We start from the raw sequence: 7,104 nt of genomic DNA on the forward strand, positions 1-7,104 counted from the left end.
ATCCATATATTTTCATCCTTAAAAACGGAATTAAAGCAGCCTCTCCTAAACATGGATTATTCTGTGTTTATCCTAGGATAGCAGCCAGAGTTGGATGCTTTCCTTCCCCCGGAGAGGAAGGGTTTCCAGAAGAGCCAATATCCTTTTATGAGGCTGATACAGCTCCGGGTAGGAAAAAAAATCCCACAAAACCATCCCGAAACATCAGGCACTTCAACATTCCAGCACTTTTTATAGGCATTTTTATAGGAACTCAGTAGTTCAGCCACCTTTGAGCTCTTAATTCCCTGATAGTCCCTTCAGGAGCAGCCATAAAAACAATTCCATGCAGCCATTAATAGGATTACATGCTTCCAGGCATTCCTTTTTCTGCCTGGATTTCTCCTGGCTGGTCAGCGAGCTCCAGTACTTCTCCTGCCCTTATTCCTTGACCCTGTAAGCCATAAATTCAGCTTTTCCCTTTTCCAGAGTATGAATTATGTGGAATTATTCAGCTGGGAACAGCTCTCAGGCAGTGACACCCTGCTTTACAGCTCCAGAGCCGTGTCCTGAGGGACACTGGGAAAATCCCACTTTGGACTCACCCGGCTCACAGAAGGATGCCTGCACCTTGATGTTCATCCAAAGGGGAGATCTCCACACTGTTCAGGCTGGACTATCCAATAGATTGACTATTTGGGATATATTCTTGTCTGAGAGCACTCACACTCCTCTTCTATCCCTGTTATTCCCATCCACTCCCAAAAAATTCCTTGTTTGCACTAAAATCCTTCTTTTTATAGGACAGGCTGAACTTAACTTGGACTAACTCAAAGCATCCAGTTCCTTCCTTAATTTCCTTCTCCACTGAAGGAGAGATTCCTAGAACTGACCTCGAGAGACAGGGATCATGGAATCCTGGAATGGTTTGGGTGGGAAGGGACCTTAAAGATCCAGTTCCATCCTTGCCGTGGGCAGGGACGCCTTCCACTACTTCCAGGACAACTTCCAGCTTGCTCCAACCTGCCTGCGGGATGGCAAATCCACAACCTCTGGATGTTCCCCCAAGTGTTTTCCCGCTCCAAAGGCTGGAATCCAGAGCAGAGAGAGCTGGAGAAGAGACAACCAACTGCCAGTGATTCCCTGGACCCTTCCCGAGAGCTGCATACCAAATTCCTGGTGTCCTTCCCACCTCTCCCACTCACTCACTCACTCACCACCCTTTAAGGCAGAAACCTCAGGCAAATCCCAACCATCCGTGTCCAGGACATCCTTGGGAACAGTCACATACTCCAGCCATGCTTCCAACATCCATTTTATACAGAGTGCCATAGAATATACAGAAAATTTATATACATCCATGTTTCTGGAATTGGGTTATAATTCATCCGGATCTTTCTTTACAGCGGGATTAGTTCGGATCTTTCGTACAGAGGTACAAAAAAAGTCACATGGAGAATGAAGGGCACATGAGGAGTGCTTGAGTTTCCTTGGAATCTTCATGCTGGGGCAGCTCGGAGCAGGGATTCAGAGGGCAGCATTCCCGGGATGAGCATGGGGACGCAAGATGCTGGGCTGTTTTCCCCCCCACTTGCATATCCGAGTGCTCCAAAAGCCCTGCCAGAGGCAGCGGGAGCGGCTCAGAGCTCCCTGGAAGGGCTGGTTCTCCCAAAAATGCCAAAGGCTTCAGCTCTAAGGAGGCAATTAGGATCCAGCAGGAAATTAATCCGGAGGTATCCTGCTCTGAGCTGCCCCAGCACGGGATGGGACACAGGTGACAGGCAGGAAGGCCTTTTCCAGAGAGGCAGAGCCAAAGGAAAGGGGCTCGCAGGGCACAACATTCCAGACAGGGAGGCAGAGCCCATCCCCAAATTCCCTGTGCCATTAGGAATTCCGCTTAGCGCCAGGACAGGAGTTCGAGAGACTCCCTGGACTTGTGGAGGGAAAGGTGGGAAGCTGGAGCTGCAGGGTGAGGCCACTTCGGCACCAGCGAGCGCTGGGGACATCCCGGGAAAGGAGTTAGGACCCAAGGAGTGTGGCAGTGTCCTAGGAAAAACCCCCTGCCGGGATCCCTTTGCACACAGACTTCCCAAAATTGGATATCCCGGCAGGACAGGCCCGTGCCAGCCCTGCCTGGGACTTCCGACTCTGAGCCATCGGAACTGCACAAAGCCTGGGGTGGGAAGCAGGGGAGTGGAATCCCAAGAAAAACCAACGTCAAGGCTTGTTCCTGTGCTGCAAGGATTTTCAGGAACCAAGAGGTGGAGACAGGGAGAGCTTCCCTTCATCCCACAGGTGTGCTGGGAAGGTGGGAATGTCAGGGCACAGAGCACGGCGTGACACGGTGATGTCAGGAAAGCAGGAAAAATTCCCAGGGAGCTTACCTTTGGAAGGGGCTGCTCAGGAGCCAGGGAGAAACACGGTGTGGGTTGGAGGAAATCGCCTGCCTCAGGCCAGGATTTGCTTTTGGCACTTGGATATGACCTCAGGCAGCAGGGAAAAGTGGGAAGATGCAGGAAAGTCCTGGCTGAGGCAGAACGGGACAGCTCGGGAGCAAGGACAGCTCCTACCAGACCTTGGCCACACTTCTGTACTCCCAGAAAAGTGGGAAAGGAAGGTGGGAGATGTCTGATCCCAGAAATCTGGGACCTGAAGCCAGGGAGAACAAAGGCACAAGAGGTATGAACTCAAAAAACATGGAAAAAACAATGGGAGTGGAGACAGCAAAGCGCTCGGAGGCTGATGATGATTCCCTACGACAAAGCAAGGAATTGCCCCAATCCTTGGATGTTTGGAATTTCCAGCCCTTAAGCAGCTCCTCGGAGCTGGAAGAAGGGGAAGGACATCAGTGACTGCTGATCAGCCCCCTTCCCATCCCTCTCTCCATCCATAACTCCACCGTGGATCTGACTGGCGAGCAAAGGACTCCCAGATCAAATCCCAGCTACCAGCTGCAACATTCCCTCCTCTCCTCCTTCCCACGGCTGCCAAGGATGGGCAGTGCTTGCCTCCAGCAGGATCCATGGAGCATCGCCTCCTCCACGCAGGAGCCATGAGAGGGAGCTTTGGCACCAGAAATGAGGCTCTTCCTGAAATCCAGCGCCTCTTCCCAAAAGTCAGCGCTGCACAGGCTTGTTTGGGAACAAAGCAACGAGCCCAATTCCAGGCAGTGCTTTCCAGCTGCTTCCTTCAGAGGAATTTCTCAGCAGAGCAATCCATGCGGAGCCACCGCTGGAATTCCAACCCTCCCTTTCCTGCAGCACTGTAACGCTGCAAGCAGGGAATCACAGAATTCCAGAATCGTTTGGAAGCTCATCCAGTTCCCACCCGCTGCCATGGGCAGGGACACCTTTCCCTAGCCCTGGTTGTTCCAAGCCTTATCCAACCTGGCCTGGAATATTTCCAGGGATGGGGAGTCCACACTTCCCTAGGCAACGTTTGGATGTTCCTCAAAGGCTGCAGTTACAACCACCATCCCACAACCCGTGGGAATGAAATATTCCTGCTCCCATCCTGCAAAGCCAGGATGTCCTACTGCCAAGGGAAGAATATCCCAGAATGGATAAGGATAAAGCCAGCATCGAGGGGAGCTCCAACCCAGCAATTCCCAAGGCAAACACAGCTGCCCATGGAAATTCAACGGAGGTTCTTGGATACAGCCCCAAAACACAAATCCAAACACACCCATTCCAGCGACAATTAATCCCACCTAATTCCCGTTGCCAGGAGTAATCCTGATTATTCCTATGTCCCAATTCGTAAATGAAAGCTGTGTGGGCGATTCCATGGAAATAAATATTATCGGCCTGCAGGAAAAGAGCAGCAAAAGCTGGGAAAACATCAAAGTGCATGGAGAATGTGTTAGATACTGATCCTGGATCCCCACGCTTGGAGCTTTTCCTCCCTCTTATGTGCCCTTGGAAACAGATTTCCCACTTAAATCCTGCTTGGGACCATCAGCTATTCCTGGGATCTAACATCGTAAAAGAGCAGAACTGGGAATCACTGGAATTCTATATCCACACTCCCCACCAGCTGTGCCATCCCAGCCCTCTGCAGACACCAAAGTACCTCCTACAAATCCTGTTTGCTTTGGAAAAAAGGTCCTAAAAAGTTCCAAGAATCCCATTTAACTGCTTTGGATCATCGTGAGATGGTGGGGAATAGTTTTCCCATGTTTCCTATGTGCTACCAAGGATGTGGGATGAGCCACCAGCACCCGAGAGAAGGGAGGGATGAGGTGGCTCCTGAAATAGGTGAGAGGAACAGGAAGCAAAGAAAAGAGGAAAGTTTTAGGAGGAAATGAATATTCCAAATGGAGAAGGCAGTCCCAAAGGAGAAGGAATACTGATAAATATTGGAAAAGGGCCGGTATATCCCCAGCACTGCAGGATCCTTCCCAAATTTTTGGCACTGCTGCAACAAAAGCAACAATAAAATCAATTTACTGGTGCAGAAGAGCCTCAGCTCCATTCCTCTGCCAAGAAACTCTTGGAAAAGTTTGTGTTGGAAAGGACCTTTAAAGGTCACTCAGTCCAAGGAGGAAGGATCAGAATGGATTTTAAGGATGAGGCATGGAATGGGTGACTCTGGGATCTGGGGTGTCAGGCACTTCCAGCGCTGCCTCTGCACAGAGTGGAACATCCTGTTGGAATACTGTGGGAATATCCGAAGATTAGAAGGCACAAAGCTGAAGAGGAAGAAGCAGAAGCCAAGAGATTCGGAAAACTGGAGATGCTTCGTATTCCCAAAGGCAGAGCAGGAAGAGAAAGTAGGAAGTGTGTACAGTACAGAAGAAGGAGGTAGCTGCAGCTTTAGCATTTATTTCAGCATTCCAAGGTGTGTTTTTCCAGGAGGAAATGGGAGATCAGCCTTTCCGAATGCCCAGATAGCGAAGGAGTGATGGGAATGGAGACACGGAATGCTAGGGGATCGAGACACAGTGATGGGGATCAAGACACGGAGACATTTAAAGCAGAAATCGTTCCAAGAACGTGGATTTCATTTGGGAGGACTGGATCAGATCTGTTTGTCAACAAACACCAGGAATTATCTGTGACAGGATACAATGAGAGGGGCTCTTTTGTGCCTTTACTCCTTGACCTGTGGCAAGCCCAGCTCCCGGGAATTAGGTATTTCCAGGCTTTTCCAAAGTCCAGTAACCACAGAGCAAAAAAACCACGGCATTCCAGGCTGCCTCCTGCCAGGGCAAGGGAAGGCCATTCCCATGGGATACAGTTCCAATGGCGCAGAGAAGGAAACAGTCACCCAAGGATTGAGTCTTCCAGGACACGGCGGAGGAACGTCAGGGAAGGGACTTTCTAGTGCAACATTTGAGCCATGGAACATCAGCAGGTTCCTACTGGAATCATTTTAGGAGGGAGATATCCCACTTTTCCTCACCTGGAGGCACCTCCCACCAGCAGTTCCATCTAATCCCAGGTATCCATGTCGCTCCCAGGGACAGAGATGATCCTTTTCCTTAGTGTTTTAAAGTGCTTTGCAGATCCCAAGCTCTGCCTTAGTGCTAAGGGTTAATTCCCGCCGGGAATAAGGGCAGGAATGAGCTCCTTATCCCGACTCCTGGGCCAGGAGGGGAGCTAGCCCGCTAGCCCCAGCCTCCCTGCCCCTCAGCTCCCCTTTTCCCCTCAAAGCTTCCCGGATTTTTGTGCGTATTCCTGAAAAATCACCTTGGTAGTGTTTCCTGAGTGCAGGAATTCCTCCTTACCCTGTGCTGTACTCCCGGACCACCTGCTCCCTGCTCCTCTTTTAAGGACCTACAAAAACAAAAGGAACTTCTGGTTGCTCAGAATAAAAGGAGTTTTCCTTCTCCAAATCCCTCTGAATCCAGAGGGGCTTCCTCCCTCTCATTCCACTCAGGGAAAGGTCACCTTTGGAACCTTAAACCACAGGGATAATGTTTTCCTGCCCGCTTGAAGCACTTCTGAAGGCTCTGTAACGGGTAAGGAGCAGGGGCTGGAGCATCCCACGCTGGATGGAGTGGGACATCAGCACTTGGACACAGAATCCCGTGGAATTCCGTGCGCCCAGGGTTATTTACATCAATGCACACTGGTTATAAAGTGCTCCTTGATGGCATCGGATCCCACTGGCTCCCGGGAAGCACAGCCCTGACCCATCCCGGGGCTTCTGGAGCCCCCGTGGAGAACAGGAACCCCGGGATTTGCCAGGAGCTGAGCTCCCGGGAAGCACAGTGTCCTCCCACAATGGAAATAGCGCCAGTAAGGAGAGGGAAAGGGAGCAACCACAGGATTCTACAGAAGTTAAACCAGGAATTTCTTTTCCAGGGAGGGAGGACGGAACTCCGGGGAGAGCCATCGGTAACTGCTGAGCTCTGAAGGGGAGTTGGGTCAATTCAAGGCCTTTTCCAGGTCCCAAGAATGTGTCATTTCCTAGGATAGGTAGTTTTCCTCCTGCTCCCATCATTGGAAAACCTGCCTGGAGAGGTGGAGCAGGCTCCTCCGGGCCCGGAGGCTCAGGTAGTTTTCCTAACAACTTGCTCAAGCTTTCCTACACGGAATTGTGCAGGTGGAGAGAGGGTGGAAGAGGGGAGCAGGCGGTTACCCCCGAATCCAAGCCACTTGGGAAGCAGGGGGCTTGGAATCCTGCCTGCCCATCCTCTCTTGCCTCAGTTCCCAGAGGGAACAGCATGGGTAGGAGAGGATGACCGTGGATTTTCCCTCGGGAAAGCCTCCCTATTTCCTTAATAAATACCTTCCAACCAGCTCAGCAGCTCTGTAAACATACAAGAGATTGCAACACTGGGAAAAAGTCCATCTTTTCCCTGAATTCCCAACGACAGAGGCTGGCACTGATCCGTGGATGCTGCATATGGGTGGTGTGAGGACCCCCAGGGATCCAGGAGAGACTCCCAGACTCCGCAGGGGCCTGGAAAACAACGCTGGGTGCATTTTGCAGTTGATCCATCCACATCCGTGCAGCTCCGAGATGATTCCTGGCAGTCCCACGGGAATGTCGCCGGCTCGGAGGGGTCCAGGGAACCAAGGAGCGATGGGGGGTGACATCCAGGAGAACTTTCTGCCAAAGGAGGGACGTGGCAGAGGGATTGGGCTCTTGGGAACAGCGTTCTTCCCTCTCAGGAGT

Source organism: Corvus brachyrhynchos, unplaced genomic scaffold (assembly GCF_000691975.1).
Source record: "Corvus brachyrhynchos isolate BGI_N302 unplaced genomic scaffold, ASM69197v1 scaffold1103, whole genome shotgun sequence".
Taxonomy (NCBI): Eukaryota; Metazoa; Chordata; class Aves; order Passeriformes; family Corvidae; genus Corvus; species Corvus brachyrhynchos.